At 36.5% G+C, this 21,239-nt stretch overlaps 1 protein-coding gene across 3 annotated transcripts in view; it reads right to left on the bottom strand.

The window, feature by feature from the left end:
• The window catches only part of LOC136775590 (lachesin-like), a 101,915-nt gene that overhangs the window by 55,894 nt on the left and 24,782 nt on the right, over positions 1-21,239 (bottom strand). For 2 of the 3 annotated variants that reach the window (XM_066730524.1, XM_066730509.1), the window contains exon 2: positions 11,090-11,180. The gene's annotated coding sequence lies outside the window, so the exon portion shown is untranslated. Of the gene's footprint in view, positions 1-11,089; positions 11,181-19,625; positions 19,727-21,239 lie in introns of those variants that run through there. The other variant, XM_066730515.1, reaches the window with a different exon arrangement.

Below are 21,239 nucleotides of genomic sequence, written 5' to 3'. Positions count from 1 at the left end.
TGGAATGTAGCCCAAGAGTAATCGAGGAAAAAGCTTGCCAAATTTAGAGATGAATTCTTCGATCCTCTTTTTCATCCTCCAGGTTTGGGTGTAACAAGAAGGACAGAAAGGGGGGAGGGGGAGGTAGACTGATAGAAGAACTGAGAAGGTATTAGAGGGGTACGTGAGAAAGGAAGTTTACAACTTGGACATTGCTGTCGGCTTGGATTCTCTATGGAAGGGGTATGCACGGGCCATAAATATCCAGACAGTAGGGTGTAGTAGAGAGGAGGAAAAGGACGAACATCGGGACAATGCTGCTCGCTGAACGAGATTGCCGCTGCAGGAGGCTCGTTATCGTTGCACCACCCAAACACGTCACGTGTAAACGTCTTTGCCGTCCACTATAACGATCGGCCTAACGAGCAAATTACTTCCGGGCTCGATGTTTCGGATACCATAAAACTTCGAATGCTAGAAGCACCTACTTTTATTATACTGATATTTTCCTTGATTCCGCTCACATTTGCTTTTATAGACAAACAAAATCTGGTGTCGCAATGGTTACAATTAACAGTCTTAGGAATTGCTTATTTGAGATAAAACTGTGCTAACGTTAAAAATGTAAAAATTACTTCAATTAATTGCAAATGGCATGGAATTGGCTTATAAATACTTTTAATGATATGGAGCTTTGAATTATGTAATTCTCTGATTGTAATCTTATTAAATATTTTAATCAAACCGAATTACGTCCAGGAATAATATGTACATTTTTATCTTATCCAAATATATATTGCCAATTTAATTGAACATGATGTATCCGGTACAATGTGCTGTATAGTTTGTTTTTATTCAGTTCTAAACCAAAAGTTTATTGTTGTTAGCTATTGATATATTCAGTATTTTTTTCATATAAATGTATTTGCATGATTCTCTGGCTGATAGTTAATAAAGCCAAATATTTTATTTTCTAATTAGCTATCGAATTGTCCTTCAAATTATAAGTGTCTGACTCTAGGTACCAGCTTCTAATTTATAGCACAGAAAAATTAACAGAATTTCCACACTTATTACTGAACCAATACAAAATGCTGAATAAAAATTATTTTTGCATAAAGTAGAATTGCAAAATTTATTCAGTGTATGAATCATTGTCTTTGTTCTGGTAGTGTGTGCAGTTTTACAATAAATGTGTGTGCAAACAAGTACGCAGATGCAAAAGCGTGGTAAGGAAGCAAATGGATGAAAAAAGTGATATCTAGTGGTTGGAAACGCCAACTAAAATATTTAGAAACCACTAAAACGTGGAAAATGCTACTAAATGAAATGTATGTATTTTTTCTTTCTATATTTTCCTACTACCAATTTTCATTAAAAATAAAAGCAGGAAAGGGGCGATTACACAAATGTAAAAGACAATATGTAGACTGTACTGGTTAGATTTAAATATTGATAATAATTGAATGTAATGAAAAAGGAGAAATGAATAGCTGATTGTAATATGCTATTATATGATTTATAAAAAAATATATTGGAATGGTGACGTCTAAAATAGTTCACAAGGGCTAAGCTAGAAGTATATATATACAGATTTGTAGTGTTAATTAAATCTCATGCACTATCAAAGATTCAAACAATCAGCATAGCTGGTTTCGTTATCGAGCTTTAATAAGATCTCATTACTTAATGCAGCTACACTTCCATTCACTATAATGTGCTAAAGTTAAATAAGTTTAGTATCCACGAAGCACTCATTATAAATAAATATTCCGAGCAAATGTAAGCACGTCGTGGCTTATCATATTCCTTTATACGATTTTAGATAACGCAGTTAATCCCGACATAACCTTCGTTTTATCACTAAGCTATAGAACCTGAAAATTCCTTGATTTTTGCCAAGTGCACTTTAAAGGCCACGATAATAAATCTGATTTATTACTGATGGAATTTGTGCTTTATTGTTGATTGTTTTCTTTAATCTCACCCTGCTTTTGACAGGAAGATGTATTTGTAATGTAGAACAAATAGATAAAGGTAAAAATTGTTCGGTGATTTAAAATATTAGGAGTTTTATACTCCCCAACACATACAATGAGCAAGCCTCGCATGTAAAAAAAGTTGGCAGGTACATAGAAATCCTAGCAAAAATATTATCCCTGTAGGAGATAATATTAATAAATTATTCTTTTACTGAAATAAGTAAAAAATATTAAAGTAATTTTTCAACGAAAGAAATCTGCAAAACATGCATTAGACTTTCAAAAATGACTATTTACCAACCTCAGATGAATACATACATTTTTTAATCATAACAAAAAAATTGTTTGTTTGCATCTTTATTTTCATTTTCAGCTAAAACGTTCAATCTTTACAGGACTAATAATTGAATTAGTCTATTTAGATTGATTTTATTTTAATGAGTTCGTTTTTACAAAAATTAAAAAAACCCATACATTAACAGTTCGATTATAAATCTGATTTAAAAGGATCGAACAGAAGTTTACTTTAATTGATAAGAGAAAAAATAAATTATGCACTACGCTAGATAAATTTAGTTAAATTAACAGCATAAAACAGTATACCCTTAAATTGTAGCCAAGCACGCAACACGTGTTCGATGCAGATTTGCGTTAAAAGATAATAAAGTCGCAATGTCCGTAAAGTATCTATAGCGAACGAGACAGAATTATCCGAGTTTTTGGAAGGAAAGCGTGATGGTCGAATTTACTTTAACATCCATTTCCACATCAGTCGACAATAAATTTCTCAGCTTGATGGACGCAGTAATTCGTAGGACGGAAATGGTCAGAGCGAAGCGTCAAGTTCTCACCCTCGCAGCGTCTTTTAGGACTCCTGAGAACGCTTAAAACGGGAGAATGCCCGATAAACTGCATACCTCGAGTGCCGAACGTTCAATTTTCAATTATTAAAGTAACAATTTTTGCAGCCATTTAACACCCTGGTCCATTCGCACAATCAATTACATCCCGAACCGGAAATATCGCACGAGCAGCAATAACCAACGATAAATAATTCCTGGATATACCTCCCGAAGATACTCGTACCTGAAGAGGCTCGTTAAAAACGTTTTGTGTACGCAGAATCGAGGGATAAAATATCATTGCTGCGCGGAGTAATGAATGAGAAGGATCTGGAAATAAATCATTCATAAAGGGCGGAGGTAATAGGGAATTATTAGCAAAGTGGCAGGCTGGGGGAAATATCGGAAAAGTGATGGAGGCTCGGAATTGCAATGCTCGTTGTTACAGAAGAGAATTTGCTGGCTGGGGGTAATTTGCATCGAAGAGGGGAGGGCGGGAGTAAAACATCGATTAAAGCTCGATAGATTAGAGCTGGTTTTGCAGTTAGTTAGAGAGAAAGAGCTGAAAGAGAGGTATAGAGATTGCAATGGGTAATTATCGGCATATGAATTTGGCGGCAGCCGAGCGCAAAGTGCGAGCTGTAGATTGGAGCCCGGTGGATTGGGATGATTCGAAGGCAAAGGCTTACGGAATTATTGTTTGATAAGCCGTAATGTATAGACTGGTCGTATACGTATTAAATGGATTCGCAGGTCTGCCGTTTTCAACCAGTGGGGGTTCAACAATAACGGAATGATTGGCCCGCTGTCTGCTCTAAGCAAGAGAGCGCATTTACCGACTACAATGGCTCCGATGCACTATTGCGGACCCACAACTATCCTGGAGTCCCCGGCACGTGCTTAGCTTCGGAACTCCGCCCTTAATAGTTACGTCTTCGGACTTGGAGCAAACCCAATCCTTACACATCTATGCTATATATTCCCCATGAATCGAACCAGCGTTTACTCTACCCCCTCCCCTCTCACTTTCACCCTCCACATTTAAAAGCCACTCGTCCTCTTCTTCCATCGACGAAGACTGATAATTAACCTTGTTATATTACAGTTTACAGTGATCAATCGGCGGTACTCGAGAATTTACTTGCTATCAATTTCTAGCCTCTATATAGAAAAAGAGACCTTGCTTGTAAAAAAAAGGAGGGCGAGTATATAGAGATTCTAGTAGAAATATTAGTCTGGTTGAAACAAGTTTTATTAATTTGCATTGAGGTTAAAATTTGCGAGTAGTGCCTTACTTGGATCTGCTTAGATTTTAACTAGTTTTTCCAAGCACAGTTTTACCCTGTTAGTAATTTGCCTAATCTTAAACAGTATTTACTGGTCACGTAAATACACGAATTCGATACGTATCACTGTGAACAGTTTTATACAAGTTTACACTAGGTTAAAACTTGCGAGTAGTGCCTTCATTGGATCTACCAAGAAACTAGACAGATAAAGCTGAAAAGTTTTTTCCACCGAGTTTCTTTCAAAATTCTTGTACAAGCTATCGCTAAATAGTTTTACCACGTCAAAAAGTTGTCAGTGACTGGCCAGAGTCTAGTGATTACTAGGCAAATATTCACCAGGGGAGTTGCACCCTGAAATGCGGAGCTTTGGAGCTTTTCTTCAACCATTCCAATGTTACTGGTGTTTGCCAAGGGGATATTCAGGGATGTTCAAGGAAAGATTGGTCTTTTGTGGTAGCAAGTACACTGTAGAAAAGAGAATGAGTAACCAGCACTTGGTAAGAAAAGTAAGATAAATAAATGCTCCGGACAAGATTATTCGGAAGCTTAAAATGTACTCCACTTGCTGCACCATTAAAACTCTTTAATAATAATGACAAAGCTCGGGTAAGAGTGGAAATCATGATAAAAATGTAATGTGACACTTTGTAGCGTAAGAAAGCAGAAAAATCATGGAAATAATCGTATATTTAATTTGGAGTATCTTGATATAATGATTAAAACCAGCGAGGCACAAAGCCTGGTACAATTAAACGTTGAGCAAATACAATAAAGCAAGGAATAACAAACCTTAAAAGAGAAAAAAGGGACATCCAAGTTTCCATTAAGACTTTTCACATCTTTATGAGTGGCAGATGTGTAAAAGCTTCTTAATTACTGATGCAAAAAGGGCTAGACGGAATGTCTGAATAGGAGGGTGAGGAGAAAGTGGAAAGGGTGAAGTGTGAGGTAAGCGAAGGGGTGGGGAGAGAAAGGGAAAACAAACACTTTCTCGGTCCAAGACTATTTTCGCATCCTTTTAAAGAATCGTCAAGAAGACAATTTAATTATTCTTTTGAGAGAAAAGGCAGAGTTGGTTTATGAGAGAGAAAATAGCACTTCGGGCTGATTCGAGTGCGATGCTGCTAACTATACTCGTTTCCTTAATCCACAATGTCAATTCTCTCCTCTTGAACGACTCTCGCTCTCTCTCTCTCTCTCTCTTTTTCGTCGTTCAGGCTCACGTGCAAAGAATCTCCTCGTTTGCTTTTTCAAGCTGCCACTTAATTTTAATGGAGTTCGTTAAATTCAGTTCCGCGGGACCCTCTCAATGGACCGGCTCGAAATGGTCAGGGACGACCAAGAAGTACCCGACAAGACTCGCAATTCACTTCAGATATATGCATACTTCGTTTCTCGGCTGCAGCTTTTAATAACGTTCGACTTTGAAGGGGCCACTCCGCTTGACAGAAATCGAGCAATTACCATCAGAATTCATTAAAGTCCAGCAAGTTTGGTTTGCGCAATTATTTCATTTAACGTTCCACGTGAATAAATCAAAAAAACCATTGGGCTAACTTCGAAAGAGTGAGAACGTATATAAAGTGTGACAGAGAAGAAAAGTTAACCCTTTCTATTTCTCTTGCTCTTTCTTACTTGTTACAAAAATTCTCTCTCCTCTTAATTATTTAATCATCTTTTTCGACTAACTCATTTTACAGAGAAAGAATTATTGTTTAAGCTATATTATAAAAATGTAATTTATACAACATCTGTGTGAATTATAGAATTTATTCTTTTATCTTCTAGAAAATACAATTAGTTTATTAATAAAAACCTAATTAAATATTCTTAATTTTAGAGTGTATCATGATTAATTTAATTAACATGCTAAGGTATTTCTTATTGATTTGATTATAATTTATATAAACATTTGTTTGTTCCTGAGTCAGATGCTGAAGAACAAAGCAGCCTCTTCTTTTCTTTCAAGCAGATTTAATACGACTATAGCATATATTTTTTCATGTGCACAAATCCGAGGATCTAGTATGAAAAAGCTTGTCCTCTGCGTCGGGATTAATCACTGGAGTCGCTTTGAAAATTGTTCAGAGTAGATAAAAGATGAAATAATCGGTACTGCTACAATAAGAGTGGGAGTTCTCGCTGTCGTACGAGTGTGTCGCACAGGAATAGCAAAGTCTCCTTAGTACGGTTAATCCTACACTGCCATCATGTTTCATGCGGATTAAATTTCCCTTGCTTCCAAGTGTATAATTCCATTAATCCAACTAAATTTTCAGCAGAAAAATATCGCATTAAGCACTACTCTGATCTCGTCATATATTTCCCCTTTTTACCACCTGAAAATATTTCGTTTACGGAATGCGTGGAAACAGGAAACTTCCCGAACAGCAAATAATATTAACATACTTGAAACGAAGTTTCTACATTAATGATCTTGTACAAGAGAAAAAATTGAATGCGTCGAGATTTTCATTATAATTATAAAACGCAAGCATGGATAATAAATACGAGCTTAAATTTACAAGCCAATTCATCTCAAGCCATGAGGAATTACATTACTCATTTGCTAATTATACGATTATTTTTACACTATAAAACTCTTGCAAATACTATAATTACTTTATTTTATTAAACTTTTCTTCTCGAGACAAAATACCACTACTATTGAAAAAATTCTGATTTAAATTCTCATAAACACAGAATTATTAAAAGAGTTTAAAAAGGGTCCAGAGAAAACAAAAAAAATATCACGTACTGTCCGATAAGTTTATAAATGAAGCTGTGGATTAATATTTTATTCGAGAATAATTATCATCAGTGATTTATATGTTTGCACTGAAAGTTATATTTTAAAAGTTTGTAATATCGGAGTAGAAATACAAGCTAGAGGACATCGTTAAATGCAGCCCCTTGAGAAAGTTCGCAACGTTCGCACGGAGCGCGTAAAACGGTTCACGTATATAGAGCTTTCTCTGACAAGCCGTCTAAGTTGAAATCATAAAGGAGCAGCGCAGCGTGGGATAAACGAAACAATTTCGATCTTTTAATCTGTCAGAATATTTCCACTCGTTGTAACAGCACGTTCAATAAAATCATGTTTACGCTCTATATAACATCAATTAGAATTTTTATCGTATCAATATCGTTATATATATATATATATATATATATCATACCACCAAGTACTTTTCTGTCACGTTTGCCTAAACACTCAACGTCTGAATGGTTATTTTAAATTTAGTTGGCACACCATTTAAAGCCGATCAGTGTAATATTTACAGTGATACCAATTATCTCACGCGAACTAATTAATTCCTGCGAAAACTTTATCTAATATTTACATATAGTTATACTGTATTAGTTAATTTACATTTCCCCGGCTTCCTGGATCCCAGTAAAATAGCTCGTTTTATTTGCAGCTTACCAGTGACTTTCGAGTCGAATCGACAAATTAAATCTTAATAACTTTATCTGTGTTATGCCACAACAAAACTTGTCGAATAACCAAAATTACTTAACTCGTGATTTATTGCACGTGTAAAATTATCTAAATTATTTTTGCTAATGAGGCCATTATTCGCGGTGTCTTTATTGCATTAATCCCTGTTCCTGGAATGTAAAGAGTAAAGAAAAATCTCTACCGTGTAGGTACTGGAGACTAAAAGCAGCGTTACGAAAATTCCATGAATAATATGAGCAGAGAGCGACATTAACTTGTGAAACGAAGTGAAACATATTAAAGAGACGTGCTGAACTTTCTATATGCACGCTTGATACGTGTACGAGTTTTTTCCTTGTTTCACTCTACTGCAAAGTTCTCCAAGAAATTTAAAACGACGCTACAATTAGTAAAAATTAAGTTTTAATTTTACACAAACTCACTAATCTTTTTATCTTCGCAAGGGTCTCGTTAAGTAGTTTATAAATTTAACGTGCAAAACGCACGAGGGCTTTTTATAAAGCTTCTGCTTTTTATGGATATCCGATGAACGAAAAATGTTAATCTTTTTACTTGCATTTTGGTAAGATAGTTATGCCACGATGAAGAATGGATACTTTTTACATGCAGTGTTTTCTATATATATATATATTTAAAAATTCTATGCGAGTCCTTCTCGCGTCAATCACGATTTGGCAGTATCTACATACTATTCATAGTCGAGTTTCATAACAGCGATGCAACAAGAGGTATCTGCGGTATTCAAAGTGGATGCCATAGCAGTTGCTTTATAGGTACGAGCACCTAGCGATATTATTGCCAGTACACGGAAGCAAAGCAGCCAACAATACAAAGAGCACGAAAACAAAATACAATTTAAACAGAAGGCATCGAGTTTCAATCTATTTCTATCGTGCTGCGGAGACTCGTAAAAGAACCACTGTAGAGCACACTCTCCTTTTGTAATTGTAAGTACGGTTTTAGGATGTGTGATTAAAAAATATAAGTTCAACGATGTATTTGGGGAATGTTGTCTAAGCAAAATATAGATATAAGACATCATTTACTTTCAATCTACTTCTATCATATTTTTTAAGGCGTCCTAAAAAAACAACTACAGAGCACACTCTCCTTTCCTATTTGCAGATGCGGTTCCAGGGTGTGATTAGGCAAGATAAATTCAACGACGTATTTGAGTGGCATTGCCTGAGCAGGATATTCCGAACTATTAGCAGCGAGTTTAAGTGCGAGATTGGAGTTGGCAGAGTGAGTTATAATTAATAATCGCGATAATTATATTGGGGAGCAAGGCGTGCGTTAATGGAGAACTGTAAACGGAACTTGACAACATCTGGAGGCCATCTCAGAATTTGGTCTGTGTATTACCTCGAGTTTCAAAGATTACTATCTAAAATAGATTCTCGGTTGAATATCGTGGAGCAGTGATATGCGTTGTGCACGAAGCTGGACAAATCCGTACGAATTGTTATTAATCCCAGAAATCCTCTCCTGGTATCAACTTGTACTCCTCCTGCTTTCTGATCCTCATCATATTTATGGAGAAGTTCATAACGCTCGTGCAACACCCACACGAATATTCGTATATGTCTTTATACACGCTGCGTTTAGCCCATACACTGACCAGCGCACCGTCAAAGTGATCGCCACGTTTAATGAAAACTCTCCCTGCTACTTTATAACTGTCGAAACGTTATTATGGGATTCTGCAGACAAATGAAATCCGACAATTACCTCTTCGGACAAAGTTCGTCTGTTTTTGTTCGAGAATCCTCAAGGTAGAATTAGAATTTTCGTTGACTTATAAAATTTCTAGTCATCTCTTGTTTTTTTTTTTGAGAAAGTGACACAGAAATTGTTATGATAAAGATCAGTCTAATTATGGAGTCGTAAGAATTAAGAAGTTTATTCGGGGGTCCATTAAAAGTACACTGATAGATTCATTACTGTGCAAATTAGTGTAGAAGTTTTAAAGAAAGCTATCGAGAAAACTTCTGTAATACATAATATACGAACTGTGAGTAAAGTAGACAATACATTTTTTTGCATTTATTTCATTCTACATTATACTGTTAGAAAGTCTGCTGTATCGGCCAAGTATCGCGATGGAGACAAACCGTTGAATAACAGAGTACCTCGATAACTTTAATAGGCATGTTTCTTTTAAAATTTCTTCCCTTGTGCACATTTTTCGAATTAGCACTCTTAGTATCAATTGCAGGAGCATGCGAATGGTATTATAATCAAATAGGAATAAGTTATAAAAGTTGAGCTAATCGACGATGTCGAGGGAGTTCGCAAAATGTTCATCCATTAAATAGGTGCGGATGCCTAAAATTTTTAATGCATAATATGACCCTTTTACGAGAGTGTTACGACCTTAATCCCTTAATTAAAGTTGTGCTCACGGAGCGACTGAATTACTTTGAACCTTGATATTACATTGGAGCTACGCAGGTCCTATTTATGCAACAAATACTATTAACACCATTAGAGTGTGAAATTATTGATTAGTGCAAAATGACGTTCGTTATAATTTTCTAAAGAGTAGACGTACCTTATGTGTTATCGTAAACGGTTATTTTGTCGATAATTGACCGAGATTTCTTCAGTCGATTCAAACCAGTTAACACTCGTAAATCTACAGACAATAGGCCTTGCAGGAAATTCTTAATTAACTATGTTCATTAGCATACCACGCTCACAACGAATAACACTGATAGAAATTTAATTAATTGACGTCTATTAGCTTCACTTTATCTCCCTGTTAAAACTTTCGTAATTAAGCTATATAGTCGTTCTAGTATTTCAATTAGAACGAAAGATTGCAGTGCTGAAGTTAAAATTATAACTGAGTGACGAAATATTTATCTACTATAGTGTCTCGAGTATTCATCGAAAAATTGTTGGATTCGTTACTCCACGAAGAAGCTGCAAAAAGCAAATTCTAACAGGGTAGATCTGTGACAAAATCGTGGATGAAATATAAAAAAATGGAGGGTTTGGAAAAATCGTAAAGGAAATTAGAAGGAATCCAAGTGAAATGATGAGGCAGTGTAGGAAGAATTGGTTTTGGGACTAAGTATGGAAAAGTAGGTCGGTGGGATTGGATAGACGAAACTAGGCAGTGGCAGGTCTGGTTCCGTTAGAGGTAGCTTTGGTGAACTGTTATTGCGGATCGTCCAAAGTTTTCAGAATCGCAATGGCCTGGCAAGCCCTTGAGAGAGCGGGTTAGGTACTTTGCGGCTCGCTAATGGCACTTTTGGGGAAACTGCGGCCGACGCCCGCGCTTTTGCGCGATAAAACGCTCTCACGGTAAACCTACGGAACTGGCAGGCCATCCTCCTATGTCTGCCTCTTCCTTTGCCTATACCACTTCGTCTACCTTTACCGCCCCTAAGCCTTGAAAGCTACTTCGCATTCCCGCGCACAAACGGAGCACCCGCATCCTATAGGCACAATCCCATATAACTACCCCCCCCCCTCCCCCCCTCTCCAATTCATCCATTCCTCACCCAAGTCCAACAGATCACTTACCACTGTGTTCCTCGGAATTTCCTCCAGGATCTCTGCGATTTTACGAGATTAGCTTCTCTGCTGCGGCGGCGTTCACTGTCATTCTAGAATCCTGTAACAAAAACATTTGACAATTATAGCAAGTTGTGCTAGTTCAAGAAATAACTTTTATGTGATTTGGAAAGGGACGCTTTTATGTAAGATACAGAAGGGCCTGTGATTCTCGAACCTTGTAACAAAAACATTGGACGATTTTAGTAATAATTAAAACAATTAGTTTTTTAGGATTTGAAAGGAAGTGGATGGTTCAAAGGTGTGTGGAAGAAATTGTTATTCTAGACTTCAGTAACAATAATATTCCACAATTGCAACAAGTAGTATAAGTAGAAGAATTATTTTTTGTTCGAATTAGAACGCTTTGAAGGAATAGAGAAATATACATGTTTCTATATATAAAACACGAGTTTCATTGAGGTGTATAATAATATTCGATGCAGATCGTTCAACTTAGGAAAATAGCGAAATAACATTGAGTCGGTTGAAAAGCAAAGCGAAGGGAGTAGTAGGGTACGATGGGACGGAGTTATGGGATTAGTGAGCTGACCTTAACGGCGTCGTATTTCCTTTGGAGAGGATGGCCTGCAGCGAAGGATCGCCCATCGCCGTTGGGTAGGTAATTAGAATTTCCCTAATGTAAGTGATATGTCAAAATGCAACAGCCGTGAATATACGAGGAGTGACCTAGATAGGCGTAAATTCGTGTGACAGAGTGGTAAACGGGAGTTGTGGGAGGTAATCAAGTGGAAAAGGAAAGAAAAAGGCCAGACAGGCTACATTTGCGTCTTATTAAGGATAAGGGCTACCAGTATATTCATCTCCGTACCTCTTTGTAAGCAGAATCGTATAAAAGTTGACTTATTATTATAGCAACGTAATACGTCTTCAGCAACCCTCATATTCTTTCTCTAAATATTTAACAAAATAAGCCATCTTATTCCAATAGAAAAAAGCTTTCCATCCTGCGAAGAAGAGGAGCTCTTTGTAGCACTGTACAGATTATATTACCGCGAAAACTTGGGTAAAAAGAAAGTCATAAATTATATCGTAAAGAAAGGACTCGAGAGGCGAAAACGTCAGTAGGTACCAAAAATGTAAAATTGAAGGGTATATAGACGAGGAGTGAGAGCTAGTTCCGCGTGAAAAAAAAATTGAGTACGCGAGTCTTCGTGAACGAATGGTCGAGTGGAAGAGAACGAGTAAAGTATATTCATCTGCCAAAAAAATAAAATCATTCTCCACAAATCATTTTCCCAACTTCATATATTCTCGTTATAAGCGACTTATAAAACTTCAGATAAAACAATTCGGCAAATAAGGGCAGAATGGCGTGTAAAGCGCATTGCAGTTCAAAGAAAAAGAAAGAATCCTCGTAAAACGGCATAAACGTTATGTGAAAAGCTAGGAAAAAGCGATAAGGGAAGAAGAGAGATTAGAGGAAGGCGTGAAAAATGAAATCTTATAAACATTGAATAAGCCGGAAAAGTGGAAGCAGTTAAGAGGTGCAGGGAGAAAGAGAGAGAGAGAAATAAAAGTGCAGACGAAGGGGTGTTGAGCTTGCAGGAAAGTTGCGAGCAAGAGTGGGACAACGAGGGATGAAATGCCGGTGGCGGGGAGGAAAAGTGAGAAAAAGGGGGAGAAAGAGAATCACAGGTTCCTCGACAAAGAGACATGCGAAGATAGATAATACTAGAAGCATTGTAGATGTACGTATATGTAGGTGTCAGTCACACAGTGGTATATACGTATGCATATTCAGGCCCTGTTATATAGCTACGAAATGACTTTAGGACGAGGGTAGGTGAAAGGGGATGGTAGGGGGTTGGAAGGGGAGAATAGGGGTGCCGTGTATGGAGATACCGGAGGGTAGTCGGTGACGGACTGCCGGACATCCGACCTGTTACCCCTCGAGTTCCCCGCGTTCACGGTTTCCTACCACCTCGCTTCACCCTCGTCAACATCCACGATCACCTTCATGCTACTACCATCCCTCTAGTGCGCTCTAATCCAACAAAGTACTCTTCTTCTACGCGTGAGCCGTCTGCTCGGATCAAGAGAGAGTTCCAACGCTGTCTTTCTCACCTTGAATCCTTCTTCACACCTAAGTCCTGTGCACCCTCTTTCATTCCTAATCCTACCACCATATTTATAGAGACACCGGAGGCCGATAGATTGAATCAACACGATCCATAATGGAGGAATGCACGTATCCTTTTGATTTTTTGTTGTTATTATAACAGAAAACCACGTTCCTTTATGCCTTTATCGCGATAAATCTTTCTAGACTTTCCAGTGGCCTTCTTTCATATTTTATATTCGGGTAAAAAGTCCCAGGGTAACGTACAACCTTGATTGTATCAAATCTATATTTCAATCCTTCTCATTTGGATTGGTCGAATTTATTCGCGTTGCAGGAACAGCAATGATGCTCTCTTGATCTTGCTGTATAAATTAAGTTTAATCGTGCTTTACGGCTTCTTCTTAATGAATCGCGAAGGATCGTTGGACTATAACTAATCTGGACCATAAGACCTTATCACCCACGATGCGAGTAGTCAGGCAGGGGAGTAAAACTGAAGATGCGCACCGTCAGCTCGCATCGACACGATCATTCATCATGGATTATTGCTTTTCCATTTAGAAACTTCTCTTTCGACTGAAAAATAAACTAACATATTACACTTTCCCGTGATTGCTGAAATTTTGCGTCACGGTAAATTAAAATATAATTCTACGGTTTTCTAAAACATTATTCGGCCAATGATGTCCGATTGATGGATGTCAAGCTGGAACCTCTTATAGATAGAAGAGCTAAGTTTGAATAGTCAATATTTTTCGTGTTACGTTAATAATATGTTTCAGTCGAAAGTCTGAATAAGTGTTTAGAAAGCTCGGTAAATATTAATAATTTAGAAAATATTAACAAGCTTTTTTGCTGATGTGATAATAAAGATAAAAAGATCGAGTTTAATAACTCTTTTTCATATCGCTAATATTTTTAAGTTACGCATAAAAATCCGTTCAGGTGTAAATTCGATCGATAACCTACGAAAATAATGTTATAACTCATTAAATATGAACAATATTAAAATTAAAGTAGAACATTTTTTTATGGATATAGTAATAAGCAATAAAAATCTTTCATGAATTTTTTCATATTATTAATATTTACCAAACTGCATAACAATTTATGGAGGCTGTTGGCCTAACATATTATTATGTAACTATCGGAAAATATTGACTACATTAAAAAATGTTATAAAACTTTTATTTTCATAGAATTGGCCCTTCTATCTACAATTTTCGGTTTAGCACCTTTAAATCGGGCACTACGTATATTGTCATGACAGGAAATGTTTTGGAGTAAAAAATTATGACACGTAAAAGTTTCTAGATATTCTTAAATTATTCCTAATTAAAGTTTAATAATTATTTAAATGGTACAACTTATATTGTGCAGATTACAACTCATTAGGATATCACGAGCTAAAATCAAGTACCTATATATATAGTCTTAAAAACTCGAGGCAATATCAGGTCAAAACTCGACAAGGGTGAGAAGCTTTGAGGCAATATCTCACTTGGGTGGAAAAGCTTCGTGCTGGTGCTCAACAAGGTGTCAGAATTTCCCATTCTATTCCAAGGTACTCATTCGTCTACCTTGGCCTGTCGAAACCCATGGCTCAACAATGTTTTAGGACGTACCCCAGCAGAGAACTCTCCTAGCTCTGCTTTCGTGTCACTTCTAAGAACAACGCACGTGTATACCTTGTCGTCACGAAAGCTCCAGATGTAACACTTGAAACCATAAAAATCCCTCTACTGGAGCTCCACGACACTATTTCAATTTTTTATCTTTTACTTTTCTATCATTCTTCTTATCGATTACACCGTAGCTTTCTTTAAATTGTTTTTTAATTGAATTTGGAGATAAAGGAACTATATTAATTTTGTTTAGGTATATTTTAAACATTCTTTCTCATTGTATTATTTCAATAATATTTTACTACTTACGTTTATTTCAAATTATACAAAATTTAAATCCCTTTTTACTTGGACTAACGCGAGATTTACCCGATTAGTAACTTTGTATTTGTATCCACGTACTTTGAATGCAGTGTTTATTTTGGGCAATTGAGTATCTCCAGTGGTTACAAGGCATCTCAAAGTGGCTACACACAATCAAGCTACGGTCTTCGCACTTGTGCTCTTCACAGACTAACTGTTGGCCACTGTCCGAGTAATTTCCTGCACGTGTTGGTAAACCGTATAAACTAGGATGTATATATATATATATATATATATAGTATATATATAGACTAAACTTGAGAACCTTCACGAATAACAATCATTAATTCGAGAACAATACTCCTTTACAAAAAGCTTTGGCAAAAGGTATACAATTTACACAAAGTGCTTACAACCAATTACTCAACACTGTCTCGAAATAAATGAAAAAGAAAAGAAGATATTAAATTTATTACCAACTTTATTATTGAATGGCAATAAAGGAAAAATGACGTTTAAAATTGATTATAAGAATGATGCGTAGATCGAGTAAATAAATATCGAAATAAGAGAAGAAAAGAGTAGGATCGCTGGGGTATTATTCGAAATTGGAGCTAATAAAGTGGAGATTTGGGATGGTCGGAAAGTCTAATAGCTAGAGGAGCGGTTCTTATTCACGGTTTCTTAGATTGTGCGCAGTAACGTTGGAGATTCAGTCGCCTTTGAGCGACTGATCCTCCGGGCGATGATCAGGAACCACCCTACGTGCCCAACATCCCGAACGCTTTTGGCGAGGTAGATGGTTGGACCGGAGGGAATGGGCTATGCGAAGGATTTCACTCGGTTCGAATGAGCTCTAAAGCCTCTTCACAGCCACCCTATCCACAAGCGTGGCTTCTCTCACACAAACAAACCTCTACGCGTTTGCTCTTCTGCGCCAACCAGCAAAATTTTCCACACCCTTATTCGCCTCTCCACTTCCATATATATATATATATATATATATATATATATATATATATATATGTATACCTATATGATCCGCAAGCTGCAACGATTAGAAACCGGTCCACGCGCTGCTGTCACGTCCTGGCAAAATTCACTTCTCCCAAGACACGTATCAACACACACCACCCCCCCTCCCTATTTATCAACTGCACAGATATATAAACTCTGCGTGATTCCACTTTTCAACTCCATCGGCCAACTTTTCACTTATATATTTCAGCAGCATATCCCCTTCTCGCTCGATATCAAATTTATTCCTTTTCAAGTCCACCCAACGACGAATTTATAGCTTCGTTTCTTCTACTTTCTCTCACCTAACTTCCACACAGCTTCTTCCTTTACATTCGATTAAAATCACGGAGGATTTTATCAGCCGCACGCTTTTCACTCCGGAGCGTAAAGCCACGCATTCCAAATGGTACAGCAACTGATCTCGATAGTATAATCGCTCGATAGAATCCCGTTTTTAAAGCTACGGCTCGACGATCCCTATAAATAGAGAGGTAATCTGATACGGAAATTGAGATTCGTATAAACTATGCAACCACTACTGAGGCATTTATTGTTCGGAGCGTTCCGTGTTTCGTTGAGAACGTTTCAATGAATAAAGTTTACCAATAAAGCTATTGGCTACTCTGCAACTGTAACGCGCTACATTGTTCGTTAATTCTTGTTAAAATTAAAATCCTCATGCAAATCACTTTAAAGAAACTCGAGGTAAAGTGATTGGAGTATCGAGGAATTATAAGGACGTAGGATCGAAAATTGAGGGAAATTCAGTGAAACTTGTTTAACGCTGGAGAAATTCGATTTTCCAACATTTCATAAAAATTTTCTTACACCTTGTATATAGCAGGAGCTACGTGAAGAAAACTCTGTGACTCCGGAAGCCAAGCAGGCAAATATACTCCTGCTCGCGAACCACGCGTTCTTGTAAATCATTTTATAACGTTTGAGACAAGGTTGAAAATTCAAATTTTTCTCGTTACCTCACGGACTGTTTCACTTTATTTCTATATTTTCCTCAAATTCCTGGCACCTATGATTTTTCGTCGGATCAAACATTCACGTGCTTCATTTTTTCGTAGCTAACGGAAACCACTTGGAGCTCAAATAACAGAGAAGGGTGGAGTATCTCGTACGAGTCGATTAATTGGAAAATAAAAAGTCAATACGTAGGAGCTAACTCTAATGGTCGATTGTTCGACAGTCTATAAAAAATATTTTATCAGACGAAAGTTTAGCAGGGGTAGGCGATAGCGGAAGTTGAAAAAGCCCGTAACGAAATAACTGCCTAACTATATATAAATTGTGGGGCTTGTCCGTGAGTAAAAATAGCTATGCAAACGTGAAAATTGATGGAAAAATGGGAAATTCGGTGTTAAACGATGACGATCCAGCGAGAGAGGCAGTTGAATTGGAAATATTTACGAATTGGCAATTTTTCGTCAATTCGGAAGGCCGCGAACAATTTTCTGTTATAATAATATATAATATGATAATAGTGATTCTTATAATAAGATGTAAGTTCTTCAAGCGCGAGACGTTGTCTCAAAGGTTGCAGAATTTTTTCTCTGCACGTACACGTTTTTTAAAGAGATTCTTTAAAAGGATCTTGCGCTCCTGCGACCGACGTGTTCGTCCTTCCGTCGAGTAAAATGATCCATTTCGCGGGTCTTCTCGAAACGCTTGTTGAATATTATACACGTCGCTCTGATGCAATTGCCAAAGGCTTTTTTCGGAACTTTTGATATTTTTTATTTCTGCTTTTTTAGTCCCTCTGGCCGTATCGTAACTATCGTCTATTTGCCCACTCACACTGTTCTAATTCTCTAAGTCTATAAACGTATCATTCATACTTCCTCCTCATTTAACCCTTCAAAATTCTCTTCTTTGCTCATCAACTTTTTATAGTCCCTACCTTTTTTTGGTCCTCACTCGTCCTCCCACACAAGCTACGCAAAAGTTTTAACTTACACTAACAAGTAATTTGATTTCTCACACTCATGTTTGGGATAGCTTTCCTCGAATTAGTATATCGCTAAAAACGACATATCAGAATCACGTAATTTTTCTATCTACCCTCTTTTTTCTCTTCCCCTTACTTTAAGCTTCCATTCTATCCCCTGCATCTTCGAACAGCAAACTTTCATACGCAGAAAACTCGTGTATTCTTTCTTCTGCTAGCACGATTCAATTCCCTTTCGCTCATGTCATTTGTTACTGGTTGCATAAAAAGCACAATAGATTGATATCTTAGCTTGTTGAAATGTCATTTGCCTTGCGCTGGTGCTTAGAACTATGATCTATGAACATATAAAAGTCAATATTAATAAATGCTTTGTACTTTCATGTGGAATGTCTCATAAAAATATAATTGATATCTAATTCTAGTATTTTTATAATATATATACTTTACTATATTATCTAGTTTGTGTTTATATCGAGGAAATTGCAAGATCCTTTTTAAATTATCCTGTTATCATTGAGATTCAGCAGGCGCAAAACATTTCTCTAATAAAAGCAAGCATATTTCTGCTTTTCCATATTTTCCGCCGACAACCAGATATTTCTTTAAACGATAAATATTATTCATCATTGTTCACAAGGTTTTATAGATATTATATATACATATATACAGTTTTTAATTAATATTTTGCTTACTCGAACAGCACCTATAGTGATTAAATTTTATTTAACTGGCATAAACCTTTTTTTATATATTGATTCTCACTGCTTAAACGCGTCCAATTGCTAATTTAATATCGAGCATCTTTTATCTTAATGAAAATGTTCGTGTAAGGCGACTTACTGCGAACTGTTGTTTGGAGAATGAAGGATGAAACTCATTAAATTACGTTTCGCAAAGACAGGTCGTCTTTCAAGAAAATACATCAATCCCCTTTCAGTGCGTTGCTATTATGAGCTTTTAATGTAATTCCCATTAATTGCTCCAGCAAGGTCGTTGCGACAATTAATACTTTCAATCTTGTGATGTATAAATTAATCACTAAATACAATAAAAATTCTAACTGATATTTATGTAAATTAAATTTAATTTTTGCACGTTGAAAAAGTTCAATAAACGTTTGTTTTTACTCAATTATAAAGACTATTTTCCTTGCCAAGCATATTTTAAGTTTTCTCGCTCATCTCTACCATGGAAATACGAATAAATCTTTATATAAAGATAATATGAAGGTGCGATGTAAAAGTTGTCCCTCTAACGGTAAATCTTCTACATTTTAAACATAATTTCATGATAATCGACGGTCCATGAGCCGCAAAATGAAGTTTGGTGGTTTGGAGAGGTAAGAAGTCTTGCCAAAGAGGAAAAAAGGAAAAGGAGCAAGTGAGTGATGAAGAAAGTACCGGGAGAAAGGTGGAGAGTGAAAAAAGGAGAAGGGGATGCAAGGATAACGGTGTTGAGAAAAGTTTGAAATTGTGCCAGGATAGGCGAGCGATTAGTGGATTATAAACATACTGAAAAGTTTTGATGGGATCAGCTTGGCGTGAAGGCTGAAAGGCTTGACCAGCTTTTTCGTGGATAGTATGACGTCCGGAAAGTGCTCGATATCTTTCTTCGCTTATGACGTCTGCTTGGCTACACTGGCAATTTCAAGATGACGAACGTGCTAACTCACGCGTGTAAAGTGAAAGCCCCATCCCTATCTTGCAGTACAAAGCTATAATTTCGAAAAGCTGCAATAATTTCTTATAAAAATAATAATTCTTTTACAATAAAGTCCAATTTACTTTACAGTGCGATGAACAATCAAATTTTAGCTCATTTTTAAAATTATTATTTCAATATTCTACCACTATTAACACTTTATATAAATTAACATCTATAAATTAAATATAATTAACTGAATGTATATTCAGTGTGTTTATAAAAGGTATATCCGAGTAATCTCAGCGTTACCGTTAAACAAAAACGCTGAAATAACGCTTTCTTGTCGCGTATAATAATTATGAAGCGACAGGAGAACAGATTTTTAGCTTGAAGGATTTCGTAGTTGAATGAGAATGAAATTATAGAGGAAGAAGTAGCTTTTTGTTCGAGGTAGCAAGAAGTATCAAATCGCGAAAGTGCTTTTGGGATGGGATCAGCGGGCTACGTTGGTGGAGTAATTCCTCTCTAGAAGCAGATGCAGGAAAAAACGTAGCAACCCTTATACCCACGCTCTCTCCACTTGCCAAGCAGTGCTCTAAATAAAATCTATTGTTTTCAGTCTCGTCGAGCAACGAAAAGTACCGCGACGGAGATGCCTACTCCAATTCTCGACGGTACTTCTTCGGCCTGACCTACCGATTAAACCCAAAACTGTCTCGAACCCACTTGAATTCTTCGTCAGGAGCGAATCGGTGCAAACCCTCCGGCTTAATTCGAAATTGCTACGGCCCTTTCTTCTCCTTCAGCTGTGGCTTCGAGCTAATACTCAAGTTCCTACAAGAATTTCATCTAATTTTAAAGAAAGCGCGAAGAAGCCCCTTCCCAAAATTGTGGAATGATTTAATGCTTTATTTTTTAGAATTAATATAAAATGTTTCTTTAGTTTTTTACTACTTTTTTTTAGGTTTATGATACTGGGAGTTATATTGGTAAAGTAAAATATATTTAACGCAATAGGTTTTCGGTGATTATATTAACGTGTCTGATATATATTAGGAAAATAAATAATCCACTTAACAAATACATTGGCATGGACAGAAGATGTTTAGTAAACTTATTGAAGATAAAGGATTGTAATGTATACGATGGACCAAAGGAACTATTGGAGAAATTGTATGATAGATTAGATGTATTGCGCACTGGATTAGCGTAGTTTATATTCGTTGGAGAAAATTATGATGGATTATTAGTTTCGAACAACCAGGAATACGGAGAGTAAGAAGTATTTGAAGATAATACCAAGCGATTCATGGCCAACAGCTAATTGAACAATTAAATTACAATTTTATCTTGTAAGTATAAAGAAACGAAATATCCAATTAAAATTTTGTAATGAAAGTCAAAGGGATTAAAACTTGCTTATAATAGGATAAAAAGCTTTCAGCTATATTATAGAAAATTATTAAAACTGTAATTTCATTT

This window comes from Prorops nasuta, unplaced genomic scaffold (assembly GCF_024137725.1).
Source record: "Prorops nasuta isolate Cenicafe-Biocafe unplaced genomic scaffold, Cenicafe_Pnas_1.2 PNAS00002, whole genome shotgun sequence".
NCBI lineage: Eukaryota > Metazoa > Arthropoda > Insecta > Hymenoptera > Bethylidae > Prorops > Prorops nasuta.
This window is presented reverse-complemented; position numbering and strand designations above follow the sequence as displayed.